Here is an 18,077-nt window from a genome sequence, read left to right on the forward strand (position 1 = left end):
TTTATAATTGTTGATTTAGTTAATTAATTTGATCTGCTATATAACACATCTATATTAACATACCAAATTTTATTTACTAATTGCTGTATTCATGGACATTTAGGTTGTGTTTCTTTTTTCTTTTCCTATTATAAAAGAATAAATAAACTGCAATAAACATGTTTGGATTCTTTTTTTTTTTTGAATGACCAAAAGATTATAGGACTGAGCCCTAAACTTGTGGGATCTGATGTGAACTTCAATAGTTAGTGTCCAGATGGAATTAAATTGTAGGACATCCAGCTGATGTCTGGAGGGTTGGAGAACTGTTTGTTGGTGTGAGGAAAACCCCACACATTTGATGTCAGGAATGTGTTGTGTAAAAAACAAACAAACAAAGGAAACAGATAAGGATGAAGTGTTCTGTAGAAATAGATCGTAGTAGTAAAGGGAAAAGCAGCTCATGCTTCCAAGTGAGGGATCTGGCCTTCATATATGAGACATCTTGAGACTTAGATTTAGCTTGGGAATAAATTACTTCACCTGTAACTGACTATCCTTGAGAACCCCTTGGAGATCTTTGGTTTGAACAAACAATACACGCTCCTACCTAAAGGTAGAGGCATGGAGTCTTAAATTCTATTACTTAAAAATTTTAATCTACACATATGGTTAACTGCTAATTTACAAGATGAAATTCTTTCTCTCCTCAGCAGGATTCAAAGCTTGGTGTAGATGGATCCCTTCCGTTATTCTCAATGGGGGTGCGTTTGCTCCATATGAAAAATCCTTACATCTAAATGAATTTTCTAGACATATTATTTCAATGTTTCTGAGTATGTATTCACAGCCAAATAAATTTTATATTTCTTAAAGAATTTGTAAAATGCTAACAGATTCCCAAAACTCGACACTTGCAAATCTGCAGCTTTTGGGGTCACTTTTAGATATAGTAGGTTTACCTTGAGGTTAACTAAAATGCTACCTTCCTTATCAAATTCGAAGAATGTGCTCACTGGGTCTTCTGGGGGGTGTCACAAAGAATGTTTTTGGCTTTTTTTTTCTTTTCTCCCCATGAACCCATCCTCAACTAAATAAATCTAGAAATATGTTTATTCTGTCTATGGGGGACAAATGTAACACTTACAAGCCAACTTTTTGCCCCAGGGGAGGAATGTCAGCTTGGCATGGTTTCTAATTTGGCTAATTTCATTGCTTGACACCAGTGGTTCATTTTGCAATTTATGGTCAAACACAGCCTAATCGTTTTGTGCCCATCTCATTATGTAAATATTGAAATCTGTAGAAATGACCCCCTGTGGCCTTGTCTGGATATACTGGAAAAGAGCAAACTAGCTTTTAGTTAAGCGATCTTGAAACAAATCACTTTCAGAAAGAGAAAAAGATTCAGCAAACATTCCAGTCATCTATGGAACAGGAATTACCAGGGTCTGGCATGCTCACGCTTTCACCAACATCCCAGTGAACCTGCCTCTGGCCCAGGAAGGCAGCTCACTCAAGATAAAATTCTTACTTGATACTCAAATATCAGGCTCACTGTCTAGATTTCATCCTCAGTCTAATCTTCGGTTGGGCTGAAGCTTTGCACCTGGCTTCTCTCAACTCTTTGCAGGTTTCTCCCTGGTCCTAACACCTCAGGCTGTGTCCCGGGCTGCTGGGACCCAGGTGCTTTTTCCTTCTCTGCCTCTCCGTGGTCCCCACGTGACCTCCAAGCCTCTGGTACCTGTCATTTTCCAGACCTCGTCTGTATTCTCCTGTCCCAACTTTCCACCTCCTCCCACTGCTTTCCAAGCTCAGTTGTAATAATGTAAACTTCTCCTAACTTGAGCTCTGCACTGACCAGAAGTCTGCATTTCAATAACGAGAATGAGAACTGTCTGTGCTGTCTCAGCATCACTGAAATCATGCAACGAGACAAAGGAAGACCAGGTGCAAGTTTGTTTAAAGGGATTTCATATATTCTCCTCTCACTGTAGCTTTTTAAATTATTATTATTGTCTTCAGAACTCATGGCAATCAGTACTGATGAGAACGTTCGCTTGAATTAATGCTCCTGTGACCTACAGTGGCACCACAGAAGAAAGGGAACTGAGTTGGATGGGGGGATTACAAACATGAAGGGGGGAGTGAACTTTCTTTTGTACCAGATTTTTGCTCCTGAAAATTTTTTGAAAATTATTTGAAGGGCTCTATTCTTACGCTATACCACCATCAGATTGATTGCTATATATCAACCATAAGGAACTAACCATATAAACTTAGTGTGGATATATATACACACTATATATATATATATATAATGTATATATATGTATATATGTATGTGACTAAATACAGTGCACTAATAATTGTGGGCTGCTTGTATGCATATGTATATGCACACACACACACACACGCATACACACAAACACACTATGTTAGCTAGTTAATTACAGACTTCATTGGGCAATCTTTGTTCCTACTCATCATCCATCTTCTCCCTTTAGGACAAAATCCTGACTTAGTTCTATGGCCCGTGGATGTCATGCAACTACAGAACCATCCTCATCCCTAGGTGCAGAGGTAAATGCCAGTTTGTCCGAGCCAGGGATGGTAATCCCATTCCTTTTACCACGGTCAGTCCCGGGATCCAACCATAAGATGGTCAGCCCAGAGCTCTCAACAGAAAACCGTTATTAGTCTTAATGCAGGCTATGAATGAATGTGCTCAGAAGACAAGGTTTGTGGGTAGCTCTGGGGCCTTGATCAGGCACCCACTGTAGGTCTAGTTAACAAAATGATTTTCTTTTCGTGTGCTCTGATGTGAGGCAGGTTTCTGGTTAGGTGTGGCTGGAAGCCTCTTTACTGGTACCTATTTCTTACCTATATAGCTGTCCTCCTATCTTTCAAACATTATCTTTTAGACTTTCAGAGTGTGATCTTTCAAAATAAACATCTTGTCATTTACTTTTTTTTTTGCAGTACGAGGGCCTCTCACTGTTGTGGCCTCTCCCGTTGCGGAGCACAGGCTCCGGACGCGCAGTCTCAGCGGCCATGGCTCACGGGCCCAGCCGCTCCGCGGCATGTGGGATCCTCCCGGCCCGGGGCACGAACCCGTGTCCCCTGCATCGGCAGGCAGACTCTCAAACACTGCGCCACCAGGGAAGCCCTTGCCATTTGCTTTTATGTTTACAATTATTCATCACTCAATTTCCTATGGGAAAAGGATTAAGAATTTTTAGCATGGTTCCTACTATGTTTTTGATCTCACCACACAAACACCTCCCTTATCTGCCGTGTACTTGGAGTTGCCACAGCCTGGGCTGTGGACCATCTCAAACAACCCCCTCAAAATCCATCCTCTTCCTGATTCAGCTAATTGTACTGACTCATCCTTCATGTCTCAGCCTGACTTTCCCTGTAGGGTTTTCAATGCCATCTTCTCCTCCCACTGTCACCTCCGGTGACCCTTCCACTTTGACAAGCAAGGTACCTGTAAAACGCATTTCCTTTGTGCCCTGGCACTCATCAGACTGCAGTACACTTATGCTTATTTCTTTTTCTAACTGTGAACTCCTGGCGGGTAAGGATGATATTTTTCTTTTTATCCTTATGACCTGGCACATAAAATTTGCTTCTTATTTTTGTTGGACTATATTATACGGGACTAGTTTTGGGATCCGTTTAATTATTAAAAAAAGAATGCAACTCCTGAAAGCTATCAATTTGTATCTAGAAGGATAATCCTGAATGAGTTGAAAGAGTGAAATTTAACATCTCCTTTAATAAGTATGTAGGGAAAAATGAGGGAAATAAAAGGGTTTTCTGTACTTGACAAAGCAGGACAGTTACCTGAGTAGTTCTTGGATATTTGTGCAAAGCAGGTATTCTTATGGGATTTCTTGCCACTTTACCTGATTTGTATACTTTGAAGTGAACTGTTTTGTATGCTTGGGTTGTAAGGTCAGTGATTGGAGGCTGGGCAGGGTAATTTTTTTATCTTTTCTCCCCTTCCTCTCTTTTCATTTTTCCTCTTTTCTTGATTATCAATGATCTACCTTTATAAAGTAGTTATTAAGGATATTTTATAGTTTGCCATCTTTATATCTAGAATAGAAGCTCATGACAAGGTTTGTAAACGTAATGAACACTAGCTAGCGTCTTTAGGTAGTCCTTTTCAAGGTTTAATGCATATTCTCTCTGTGCAGTGCAACTGCTTTTCTCATAAAGATTAATCCTTAGGTATAGCCGAGACTTCTTTTGTGCTGAATTCATTCGGCACTGGTGTAACATAAGTACTCTTTGGACATTGAAGACAAGACTAAGTGAAATCCACAGAGGAAGGACAGCGGGTTTAAAGTCAGAAGACCGCATTACAAGTTTTACCACCTGTGTTGCAGTTCATAAATCAGCCTTTTCTACATATAAGTTGCTTGCAAAGATCTGATGTCATATAACATTACTTTGCATATTAAAATGATATTCAAATCAAGTTATATTATAAATATTCATCCCCAGTAAAGTACGTAGGCATGTTCCTGCAATGGAAAACACTCCATGATATACGTATATATACATTTGTGAGATTATTTGATGAATGTTTCTTTAAAACACGAGCACTCTAGAACAGATTGATAGCGTAGATGGCTTGTGTTCTTCTGCTTACTAGCAAGACACACTTGGGAGGTGTACAATCCCTCCGTGGCTCAGTTTCCTTGCCTGTAAAATGGGGATGATGAGCAGAGTAAAATAACACGTTCTATAAGGCTACTGTGACAATAAAAAGAGTTAACACACACAAGTGCTTGGAAAGGCATCTGACACACAGTATGTGTCCGATAAGTATTAGCTGGAAATATGAATGTCTATTTCTCCTGCTAGAATCTATGCTCCAGAAGAGCAGGAACTATGTCTGTTTATTTCATCTCAGAGTTCCTAGCACCTGGCCCAGCACTTGACATTTAGCAGACATTCAAGACCAGCCTGAAGGAAAGCTCAAATGGAACTCAGGGCTTTGACTACAATGGTTTTCTCCTGCTAACAGAGTGGGAAGCTCAGAAATTGAGGGGCAGCACGGGAAAGGAGCAGAATGTCGGGGAGGAGTGGGAACAGCACACGACCCGAAGGACGTCAGAGGTCGTGACGGTCACCACCCCGAGGCGGCCCATACGACACTTTTCCTTGATACAACCCTGACTTTACACCCTCCACCTTTCTGTCCTGCTTCTCTCCTCTTGAGTTCTCCCTGTTCCTTTAGACAGACTTGTGATCTCTTTAATTTTGTCTTTCCCGCAATCTGCTCTCTTCAGAAGATTTAAGACTTTTATCTTTTTTGAGAACTTCAGATACTGTGCTACCTTTCCCCGGAAATATCTGCAGTTTTAACTGTATCTTTCATCACAGAAAGAAAAACAAACAAAAAGAGACCTTGCTCTCATGTTGAAAGATAGCAGGCCTCACCAGCAGGCCTTGGAATTATCTTGCCGCCCAGAGAAAACTTTCTATTTCTCCTGAAATTCAATTCAACAGACTCTCCCAGGTTTTTATACAGTCGATGTGTATATAGACACAGACCAACTTGCCAAATTTAATAGACCAGGCTTTATGATCAAAAGTCATATTTTACTTGAGACTCAGCAGAAACTAAGAATGAGAAAATGTTGACAAAGAGAGCAACCACCTTTGTATGGCTCCTTAGCACATAGATTTTTATAAAATGTACTATCAATTTGTCCTTCACAAAATTTGCATTAGCACCATATTACAGATGAGGAAGCTGAGCTACAGGCAGATTAAGCGATTGCCTTTAGGCAGATTCAGGATGCAAACCCAGACACCAGCATCGCACACCCTGTTTTTTCCATGCTCCCCACTGAAGCAAGGCATCCTCCCTGATGGATGTGGAGTCCCTCCCCTGTGATCCTCCCTCCTCCCTCCCTTGTGATCCTCCCTCCCCTGGGACCCTGATCTGAGAGAGGTACCACCACTTCCTGCTCCTGTTGGGCAGGCGAAGAGGTGTCATTTTGGTTGTATATAGCCATAGCCGGCCATGTGCAGAACACATTGAAAAGAAAGAAAACTTTCATAAAATAAATTAATGAAAACTTAGTTGAGAAAGAGTCAACTTTAACCTACTTATACATTCGATCACATCATGGGGGGTGGTCAGTAAATGTTGGTCAATGTTTGTACGACCAGCGTACAAATAGGTACAAGTAAACTTTGACTAGAAATTGAATTAATGGAAGGAAATGACAACACAGACTTCTGTTCCTGAGACTTCTTGACTTTTTTGAGGCTTAGAGCTTCCCTTATTGTCTAATACTCTTTCAAAACACTTGTGTATTTCAGGACCAGCCTTTGTGATACTCATTGGTTAGGCGGGGAATTTGGTGTATCCCTGCCTGAATTTAAGAAAGAAGGGGAAGGTAGGAGAAAATGGGTAAGATGCCTCTCAGATGATTCTTGGAAGTACACCCTCTTTAGATTGATAACACAAATTGTTCAAAAACTAACCAGCCCGAAGAATCATTCTTTCATACAACAGCATCCATTTAACAAGGGTTTGTTGAATGGCTGCCATGGTCCTGGACATGCATAAGCAAAATGGACCAACATTTCTGATGTTAAGTACCTTCCCTTCAAATCAAATCTATTGACTATTAGATGAATAATATAGGGGGTAAAAGGCAAGAAAAGTTACAATAGGTTTTCACTAGCAGGTAGGACAGAGCTGATAGTCTCCTAATTTTCCATGTAAGCTTTAGGCTGGAGAGAAAAAAAAAGAGAGAGAGAGAGAGAGAGAGAGAGAGAGAGAGAGGCTTTCCCTAAGTGAACAGCCAGGGCAACAGGCAACTGAAGAATTTTATTTCGAACAGAAAAGGTCTAACATCTCAACATACGCAGAGCCTACCAGCAGATAACTTAGTACCAGCTACTGGAAATGCATCACTGAAAAAGAGGATTTTACAATTATTGAGTACTTATTATGTGCCAGACCCTCTGCTAGGTATTTTACAAATATCCATCTGTTGAATGCTCACAGTACCCAGGAGGAGAGGCACTACTATTGTTCTCTTTTTATAGAGGAGAGCATTGAGGCATGAAGGAGTGAAATGATTTGCCCAAGACAAACAGCTACTGAGGTGTAAAAACAGGGTCTTCACCACGAAATCCACTCCAAAGCAAACTCCTAACTAGGACCACATAAGCGGAGTTTTTTGTTTTTGATTCTTCTGTGCATTTTCTCCTGACATTCTTATAACGGAAAAGCCTTCCTCTTAGTTGATCCACTGACAAAAAGAGACCTTTAAGTAAATTCATCAGCTGCTTCTTTAGTGTTTTAGTTATCACAAAATCATCCCAATTACTTACCTATGAGACATTTCCATCCTCAAAGGATTGTGAGTTGCGATTTAACACTAGAAGTTTCTCCATCCTCAAGGTTGAATTCCCGTGTTGATCAGACAAATCTTGATCTTCCTGACATTAAATGATTAAGCAGGTATAAGTGTTTAATTGGGAAACATCAAAGGGAAAGTTTCAGAAGACTTTACCATTCTCTTAACACCACACTGAACTTCAGTTAGTGAGCCTGTTTTACTTTTTTTTTTAAAGAAAAAAAAAAGTACCTCTTGGAATAAACAAAGTGTTTTCTTTTTGTTTGCCTTGTTATTTTTTTCAAATACTTTTAAAACAGAGGCTAGGATTAAACTTGTCTGAGCCTTAGAAATAGAGATAAAGCTGCCATCACTAGGGACTTCTGATTTTATCTCCTTTGTGGAGAAACTGCCTCGCGTTCAAAATCTTTTATTTGCAAATTTGGTCTCGTAGTCAGAAGTTATTCTATTGTTCGCTTCTCTGACCCAGACACAAAATACACACACACACACACACACACACACACACAAAACATGCACAGAACTTTTTTGAAAACTGTATTTTCAATTGACTGGCAGTAAAGTCTCTTGCTTTCATCATAAATATTGTCAATTTCTGACACAAGCTGGTTTAGGCGTCCTACATTTTTTCAGTTATTTAAGCGTTTTTTAGTTATTTGTTTTATTTTTTTGTTATTTATTGTTTTATTTTTCAGTTAAGTAAAACTGAAATATTCACTGTCTCGACCTGATCTGACTCTCTTTATCTTTACATTTATAATATTTTTAAAAAGAAACAAACTTCAAAACTTTTCTTTTAAATTTTGAAATCATTATAAACTCAGAGCAAGGTACAAAAAATAGTACACAGAGACTCGTGTTCTCTTCACTCAGCTTCTGCCGATGCTAACGAAAGAAGCAGAATTTAGCATTTCATGTTATCCATCATTTTAGTGCTCTAGAAATGTGCTCCTCGTTTTCTGAATTTGATGCAAGTTATAAATACAGTACCTGAGGACTTATGTGTGAATACAATGTTGTAATGAGGAATATTTTTAAAGCTACCTAATTAAAATATATCCTCCGGTTCTTCCAAATATAACCCTAATTAAGCTTTTCAGGTTGTACATACCCAAGGCTTTTAGATGTACAGGACATTTTAAAAAGTGTACCTTTTTTTTTTATTTTGAAAAGTAGTATCTACATCAATGTACTTACTTATTACTAAAGCAGAGAAGCTGTTTGTACTTGGCTGTGGCTTGAGAAAGGCTTTTTGTGTGATTGATTCTAATCAAAGGCGATGCTTTAAGACAAAAAAAAACAAAGTAGACCAAAATAAGACGGAGAGTAGTTATGCACAGTTGCAACCAAAGAAACAACTAGCATTTACCACAGAAGATGTAATTAAACAATGTGGTTAATTTGTAGATTTGCTTAAAAAAAAAAGGAAAAGAAAGAAACAAGAACTATAACTAGTGATGGCTAAGGAGATGAGCAAGTCAGTTCTCATTATTGATCCAGGGGTGTTCGTCCTGGTCCACAAGGGTTGCAGTTTGCTGCCTATGAACTTGGGCTCTGATGGTGGGCAGGCCTGGCTTGAACTCACCTTCTCTGTTTATTAGTGGTGTGAACTTGGGACAGTCATTTAACTTCTCTACATTTTAGTGCCCTCATCTGGAAACTGGGAGCTGATATTTATTACCACTTAGCTTCATGGGTGTAAACTTATCTCCAAACTCATCACGTTGTATGGACTAAATATGAACAGCTTTTCATCAATCATTCTCCATAAAACAATTCTTAAAAAAGAACCTCTGCTTAGGTCTGTTGTGAGCATGTAGTGGTACAGTGATAAATAGGTATTCAGTGTAATTCCTGACATAGAATAAGCCCCTTGTAACTGCGGCCATTATCATCATGATTCTGGACATCTTTTAAAGCAAGTGCTACTTCTAATCTAGATCCTGGTCTCGAAATCTTCTTGAAACTTACCCTGAGAGGATTTTGGTTGCTGTGGATTTGCTTAAATGAATGCCATGAAATAATATGTATGTTTAAATTCCATTACATCTAACAGGAAAATGAATTATAAATTTAGAGCCAGTGAGACGACCAGGAAGCAGGTACAGGGGCTGAAAGCCCAGGGTTTTGGTAGCATCACTTAGCCCTGGGCTTCCCATCCTCCCCTGGACCAGGCAGCACCCTTTTCTCATATATGTATCCATTTTTTCCTCATAAGCAAGGCTCGTTTCACTCTGACTGGGTTTTACGATGTAGCTGTGAACTGATATTAAGGAAATGCTTGGCTGCCTGGGCATTTTAAATCCATTTGAATGATTCAAATTACCCTCAAATCTCAGACACCTTTTCTTTTGTTTGTATTTTTTATGTTCCACCTTCAGTTCTAGTTAAATTCCTTTCTCTAGTCCCAAATGTGCATGAATTTTATATCTACCTGGGGATAGTTGTCGAAGTTTTCTAATGATCACATTGAAGTACATGTTTCAAACTTTAATTTGAAAAATAAACTAGATGGGCCTCAAATTAGAGTGAATAGTATAATGAGTCCCATATGCCTATTACTCTGAATCAATTCCTTTAAAAATTTGGCTATGTTTGATTCAAGTATATAATGTTTCTTTTATTGATTCGTTGATAACGTATTTTAAAGCAAATCGTAGACATCACATTCTTCTACCTCTATATACCTCAACATACACCTCTAAAAACTAAACCAGAATGTAATTATTAAATTAATAAAATTAACAAGAATTCCTTGTTGCCCATTCCATAATCACATTGTTTGAGATATCTAATATTATGCTATTTTAACATGGGTTTATTTGAATCTGTATGAAAACAAATATATCACAATACTAAGGCATTTTTAAATGAAAGATGAACTTGAACATAAACAGGTATTAGTAGAAAGATAGGGATACCCCTATGGGTAGAAGCTTTTTGTAAATTATGTGGATTTATAATAGAAAGACCTCAGACTGTAATATGGAACTCAGCCAGGAGGGGGAGTAAGCACCAAAGAGCTTTCTTTTCACTATTTCTACTAGGGTGGTAATCACTAAATTTGAGGAGGGAGATAAAATATCCATTGGAGATAAAGCTCTCCAGAACTTTTAATGCCATAATTCCTGTTGGTTAAAATTTTTAAAACAAAACAAAACAAAACAACATCAAACGAGAATAAAATCAGAAAATAAGCAGAAATGGATACTGACTATCAAGAAAATTGTTCATATTTGGGCCTACTAAATTTGTTAGGCATTATGCAAAGACTGTGGAAATGAAGCCCAAACGAAGTTGAAAACAGAATGTCCAATCAAATGATCTATCATCAACCATGTTATGCTTTAGCAATTATGTTTAAAAGTTAGAAAGTAACATGCACGCCCCTCTTATCACTCACAGTTGTGCTCTGTATACTTGACAAAGTAAAAGAATGTCATTTGAAAGTGTAAATAATGCATGTCAACAATTAAATGAACTCTAGGTGTTTTCCTTTATTCAATAGATAATTATGAAGCTCTGAATACCTGCGAGGCACTGGGTGAGGCATTCTGAGGAAACTGAGATAAATAAGATCATTTTCCAACATTAATAACACTAAGTATTTAAAATAGGGAGAGGAATTCTGTTTTACTTTTTGATATTGCCATGCTAGGCCATTGGTTGCTGAACTTCTGCTACATCTTCTCTTTCATAAAATTGGGAAAGTTGTATTTTCATGGAAATTGATGTGGTTAGAATGTACATGCTTTTTGTAAAAATAGCAAATCATCCTGAAACGATACCTTATAAAGTTTAACAATTTGGTCAATGCAAGTATTAACACATGAAGAACTTATTAAAATAAATATTCAAATAAAATGAAAAATGTGTATTATATTAAGAATCTTTAAGGATCATATGCATGACAATATCCCATGCATTTTGGGAAATATAATCTTCCTCAGGACTCTGTAAACATGTTATTAATTAAAATTACACCTCATATAGAGATGTATAGGTAAAAATTAAATTTCTGGTATTTTCCTTATTTCAAAATTATCAGTTACTCTCAGATTTTGAATTCTCTTTCATCATCTATTAGGGATTAGTTTATTGTTTGATCAATCATTGACAGAACTACTAAAAGTATTTTAAAAGTTAGTAGAAGAAATATTTAGAGATTATAGTTTTAAATGTGAATACTGTTTTTGCCTTATCAAATTACTAGCTTCTGTGCTTCTCGTGAAAAGCAAAAAAATCATGTTTATCAAAACCCTAATGGTTTAATGGTTGTTAAATCACATTGTTGCCAAATAAGAAACAATTCTGCTAAGATATCTGTCTAAGTTTCTAAGAGTTTTTCAAAAGTTGATTTAATTTTTTTGTTGTTTTTTTCTGATCTCAAACAGTGAAACTGGGCATATTTTCTAAGTTGACTGATATCTGGAATACTAAACCTTTTTGTAAAGAAGACATTGTGAGGATAGGCAACAATGCAAGTAGTTTTGAAACAATCATGTTGTAACCAATAGAGGAAAGAGTATTACACCAAGACAGTTCTCAGAAACGACATATAATTTAAATAATCAGGGTGGAACAAGCACTAATGTTATTCACATCAAGTTCTGTAACTCTAAAGAACATTTTAAAGGCTGTGAATATCTGTGTTTTGGGTTATGATTCACTTGCTAATAATTCATTACAACCTACGTGAAACCCAGTTAGCTAAATGACTCGAAGGGACTTTGATTCTACCCTTGTTATGTTCAAACACATGAGAATAATTAGTAATAGAACTTCACATAGAGAACAAAGTATCACTGAAATACACTCTTTCTTCCAAGAGAGTTATTGCTATGCATTATGCAATAAGAAGGGGATCAATAAATGTTTATTACAAGGTCCATGAGACTCCAGGTTTGCTTTTGTTCTGTGTTGAATCCCTTGTGGCCAGAACAGTATCTGGTATCTATTAAGTAGGTGTTGTAGAAACATTTCTTGAAATGAATGAATGTGGGGGTCCATGAATAGGTTGCTAGTCCTTGAGATGGAGAATCCAAGCGTGTTGAGATATCTTTTGGAGGCAGAACTGCCAGGATTGTTGGTGGATATTTGGAGGAGAAGACAAATGAAGAGGAGTTAAAGAAGATTACTAACACATGATTTTTCTGACCAGGTGGTAAGGCACATTTGCTGAAAAGGAGTACAGTTTGCGGTAGAAGTTAATATGGCTGGCTAAAAGAAAAAGTGGCATCCCAGGCAAAAGATAATTATGCAGTAATATAAGCCCATCTGGGGTCCAGAGGCAAGGTTTTGATTGACATTATAAACTTGAGAGTGTGATGCCTACAAATAGAATGTTCAGTCCAAAAGGACTGATGAAATCTTTTAAGAATAAGGGTGAATACGGAGAGAAAAAGAGAGACCTCTCCCTCCTGAGAACTTGATGTAGTCAAACAGAGAAAAGGAAACTGGAGTAACAGCCAGGAGAAATTCCAGACCTACCTTCAACATCTGGGGCCGCCTTAAGTGTTCACCACATCGAGCCCAGCATCTAGGAGACAAAACAGAAAGTGACAAGTCAGATGAGGGGCTCTCCATAAAGACCTTCAGCTCAGTAAAAATAAATGTAAATGTATCATCAACAAAGAACAGCTGTCAAGTACTCCTGATGTTCTGTACTTGATGTTAATTTTAGGGACCTGAAATGAGTCTTCCTCAGTAAGCCTTTGCTTGCAAAATATACTCCAACAGGAGAAGGGGTTTTGTGTGTCCTGCCACATGCTATTGCCCACTTGGTTCTTTACCACAATAGAATTAATTGCAAGCCCTGAGGCATGGCTTCTATAAAGCACTTTCTCACTAAGAGTCAGAATCTCCCCATTGGAGCCAGAAAACTTTGAGCCTTAGTCTCCACATCTGTACAATCAGTCTCATTCATTTGACCCTGCAGAATTCTGTGAGGTTTAAAATATCTAGCATACTGCTCAGTACTTCATAAAGTCTCAATAAATGCTATTCTAATAATAAATATCTTCAAGGTTTTAAAGTTCCATGTCACGTGGTTAAAATAACATAACTGTCTTTGAGATTAAAACATGATTCATCTTAAAGAGGACTTTATGTCTTATACTGTTTTTGAAACTTAAGGTACTTTTTCAATTGGCTGTACCTACTTTGAAATAAAATATGATCTGGAAGTGTCTCCTACAGTACGATGATCTTGGAAACTAAGTTTCTAGAAATTGTCTAGAAAAAGTGTTTTATGTAGGATTTCAATGGCATGAGGTGTTGGACCTCTACATTTGATACTGATCTTCTGAGGATAAAGATAAACATGAATAAAACTACTAAGAATACCCCAGTGCCATGTCTGTGATAACAATCAAGAGACTGAATCAAGATTGTGGTGTTTCATTTAGGTAAGCTATGCTAAGAAGGATCATTACATCCACTCCATCAGGATTACTTAACTGAAGTTTGCCTGAATAGAATTCACCAGGCTGGGGAACTCAAGGGGCGGATATAATTACATATTTATTTTTACTAACCTTTAAGTATAATTTAGCATCCCTTTCTTCTCCAAATAAAAGTTATTAAACAAATGTATATACCTATATAATTATATATAGTTAAATATATACAGTCAGTCACAATCTATAATTAAATATAATTAGAAATTACATAAGGTACTTTTTCACAATGCTGAAAGATATTTCCAACACATTGCTTAGATCTTTCTGTTTGGCTCTCCTGAATAAGAAAGACAACAATTTCTAGCCTAGATGTAATTCTAACTAAAAAATTAGATGGAGTATATTGTGTTAAAAATTCATCAAGTCAGGGAGACCTTCAACATGGTGGAGGAGTAAGACGTGATCACCTTCCTCCCCACAAATGCATCAAAAATACATCTACAAGTGGAACAACTCCTACAGAACGCCTACTGAGTGCTGGCAGAAGACCTCAGACTTCCCAAAAGGCAAGAAACTCCCCATGTACCTGCATTGGGCAAAAGAAAAAAGAAAAAACAGAGACAAAAGAATAGGGATGGGACCTGCACCTCTGAGAGGGAGCTGTGAAGGAGGAAAAGTTTCCACACACTAGGAAGCCCCTTCGCGGGTGGAGACTGCAGGTTGCGGAGCGGGGAGCTCTGGAGCCACGGAGGAGAGCACAGAAACAGGGGTGTGGAGGGCAAAGCGGAGAGATTCCCACACAGAGGATCAGTGCCAACCAGCACTCACCAGCTCGAGAAGCTTGTCTGCTCACCTGCCAGGACGGGCAGGGGCTGGGAGCTGAGGCTCAGGCTTCGGAGGTGGATCCCAGGGAGAGGACTGGGGTTGGCTGTGTGAACACAGCCTGAAGGGGGCTAGTGCATCACAGCTAGCCGGGAGGGAGTCCGGGAAAAAGTCTGGAACTGCTGAAGAGGCAGGAGACCACTGTTTTGTGGTGCACGAGGAGAGGGGCTTCCTGCTCTGCGTGACCGCAGAGGTCAGAGCACTGCCTAAACTAGCTCCAGAGACGGCACGAGCCACGGTCATCAGCTCAGACTCCCAAAATGGGCATGGACCGCCAACACTGCCGTCGTTGCCACCAAGAATCCCGTGTGCAAGCACAGGTCACTACCCACACCCCTGGCCCCCCGCCAGGAGCCTGTGCAGCCCACCACTGCCAGGGTGCTGTGATCCAGGGACAACTTCCCTGGGAGAACACAGCGTGCCTCAGGCTGCTGCAATGTCACACCAGCCTCTGCCACCACATGCCTGCGCCGCATTCCAATTATGACTACTGTAACCTCCCTCTCCCTGGCCTGAGTGAACAAAAGAGCCCTCATCAGCCGCTGCTTTAACCCCGTCCTGTCTGGGGGAAGAAGAGATGCCTAGGGGTGGTCTACATGCAGAGGCGGGGCCAAATCCAAAGCTGAAGCCCAGGAGCTGTGTGAACAAAGAAGAGAAAGGGAAATCTCTCCCAGAAGCCTCAGGAGCAGCAGATTAAATCTCCACAATCAACGTGAGGTACCTTGCATCTCTGGAATACCTGAATAGACAAAGAATGTTCCCAAAACTGAGGCAGTGGACTTTGGGAGCAACTGTAGACTTGGGGTTTGCTTTCTGTGTCTGATTTGTTTTTGGTTTTATGTTTATCTTAGTTTAGCTTTTAGTGCTTGTTATCATTGGTTGATTTGTTTATTGGTTTGGTTGCTCTCTTCCTTTTTTTTTCCTTTTTTCTCTTTTTGTCAGTGTGTGTGTGTGTATGTTTCTTTGTGTGATTTTGTCTGTTTAGTTTGTTTTTACAGTTTGTTTTAGGGTTCTATTTGTTCTTTTTAGTTTTCTTCCTTTTCTTCTGAGCAGTGTAGCTGGTAGGGTCTTTGTGCTGCAGCCGGATGTCAGGCCTGAGCCACCGAGGTGGGAGAGCTGAGTCCAGGACATTGGACGACCAGAGACCTCCTGGCTCCACATAATATTAATCAGCAAGAGCTTTCCCAGAGATCTCTGTCTCAACACTAAGACCCAGCTCCACCCAATGGTCAGCAAGCTCCAGTGCTGGATGCCCCATGCCAAACATCTAGCAAGACAGGAACACAACCGTACCCATTAGCAGAGAGACTGCCTAAAGTCATAATAAGTTCACAGACAACCCAAAACATACCACCGGATGTGACCCTGCCCACCAGAAAGACAAGATCCAGCCCCACCCACGAGAACACAGGCACAAGAACACCCCACCAGGAAGCTTACACAAGCCACTGAATCAACTGCACCCACTGTGGGCAGACACCAAAAATAACAGGAACTACAAACCTGCAGCCTGAGAAAAGGAGACCGCCAAAAACAGTAAGTTAAACTAAATGAGAAGACAGAGAAATGTGCAGCAGATGAAGGAGCAAGGTGAAAACCCACCAGACCAAACAAATGAGGAGGAAATAGGCAGTCTACCTGAAAAAGAATTCAGAGTAATGATAGTAAAGATGATCCAAAATCTCAGAAATAGGATGGAGAAAATACAAGAAACATTTAACAAGGACCTAGAAGAAGTAAAGAGCAAACAAACAATGATGAACAACACAATAAATGAAATTTTAAAATCTCTAGAAGGAATCAATAGCAGAATAACTGAGTCAGAAGAACAGATAAGTGACCTGGAAGAGAGAATAGTGGAAATAACTGCCACAGAGCAGAATAAAGAGAAAAGAAAGAAAAGAATTGTGGACAGCCTCAGAGACAACTGGGACAACATTAAACACACCAACATTTGAATTATAGGGGTCCCAGAAGAACAAGAGAATAAGAAAGGGTCTGAGAAAATATCTGAAGAGATTATAGTTGAAAACTTAACTAAAGTGGGAAAGGAAATAGTCAACCAAGTCCAGGAAGTACAGAGTCCCATACAGGATAAATCCAAGGAGAAACACGCTGAGACACATATTAATCAAGCTATCAAAAATTAAATACAAAGAAAAAATATTAAAGGCAGCAAAGGAAAAGCAGCAAATATAATACAAGGGAATCTCCATAAGGCTAACAGCTGATCTTTCAGCAGAAACTCTGCAAGCCACAAGGGAGTGGCAGGACATATTTAAAGTGATGAAGGAGAAAAACCTACAACCAAGATTAATCTACCCAGCAAGGATCTAATTCAGATTGGACGGATAAATTAAAACCTTACAGACAAACAAAAGTTAACAGAATTCAGCACCACCAAACCAGCTTTACAACAAATGGTAAAGGAACTTCTCTAGGTGGGAAACACAAGAGAAGTAAAAGACCTACAAAAACAATCCCCAAACAATTAAAAAATTGTAATAGGAACATACATATCAATAATTACCTTAAATGTAAATGGATTAAATGCTCCAACCAAAAGACACAGACTGGCTGAATGGAGACAATAACAAGATCCATATATATGCTGTCTACAAGACACCCACTTCGGACCTACGGACACATACAGACCAAAAGTGAGGGGATGGAAAAAGATATTCCATGCAAATGGAAATCACAAGAAAGCTGGAGTAGCAATTCTCATATCAGACAAAATAAACTTTAAAATAGACTATTAAAAGAGGCAAAGAAGGACACTACATAATGATCAAGGGATCAATCCAAGAAGATATAACAACTGTAAATATTTTTTTTTTTTTTTGCGGTAGGCGGGCCTCTCACTGTTGTGGCCTCTCCCGTTGCAGAGCACAGGCTCCGGACGCGCAGGCCCAGCGGCCATGGCTCACGGGCCCAGCCGCTCCGCGGCATGTGGGATCCTCCCGGACCGGGGCACGAACCCGTATCCCCTGCATCGGCAGGCGGACTCTCAACCACTGCACCACCAGGGAAGCCCCAACAACTGTAAATATTTATGTACCCAACATAGGAGCACCTCAATACATAAAGCAAATGCTCACAGCCATAAAAGGGAAAATTGACAGTAACACAATAATACTACGGGACTTTAACACCCCACTTTCACTAATGGACAGATCAACCAAAATGAAAATAAATACAGAAACACAAGCTTTAAATGACACATTAGACCAGATGGACTAATTGATATTTATAGGACATTCCATGTAAAAACAACAGAATACACTTCTCAAATGCACATGGAACATTCTCCAGTATAGATCATATCTTAGGTCACAAATCAAGCCTTGGAAAATTTTTAAAAATTGAAATTTTATCAAGTATCTTTTCTGACCACAACACTATGAGATTAGAT

At 39.1% G+C, this 18,077-nt stretch overlaps 1 long non-coding RNA gene across 1 annotated transcript in view; it reads right to left on the reverse strand.

The window, feature by feature from the left end:
* Nucleotides 1-7,386: 7,386 nt before the first annotated feature.
* LOC308608182 overlaps nt 7,387-18,077 on the reverse strand; it is a 313,902-nt gene continuing 303,211 nt past the window's right edge. The window contains exons 3-5 of the long non-coding RNA XR_014014105.1: nt 12,870-12,918; nt 8,577-8,661; nt 7,387-7,461 (exon numbers count right to left, since the gene is read on the reverse strand). This is a non-coding gene — a long non-coding RNA (uncharacterized lncRNA). The remainder of the gene's footprint in view (nt 7,462-8,576; nt 8,662-12,869; nt 12,919-18,077) is intronic.

The sequence above is a fragment of the Mesoplodon bidens genome (genome assembly GCF_964165515.1).
Source record: "Mesoplodon bidens genome assembly, chromosome: 20".
Taxonomy (NCBI): Eukaryota; Metazoa; Chordata; class Mammalia; order Artiodactyla; family Ziphiidae; genus Mesoplodon; species Mesoplodon bidens.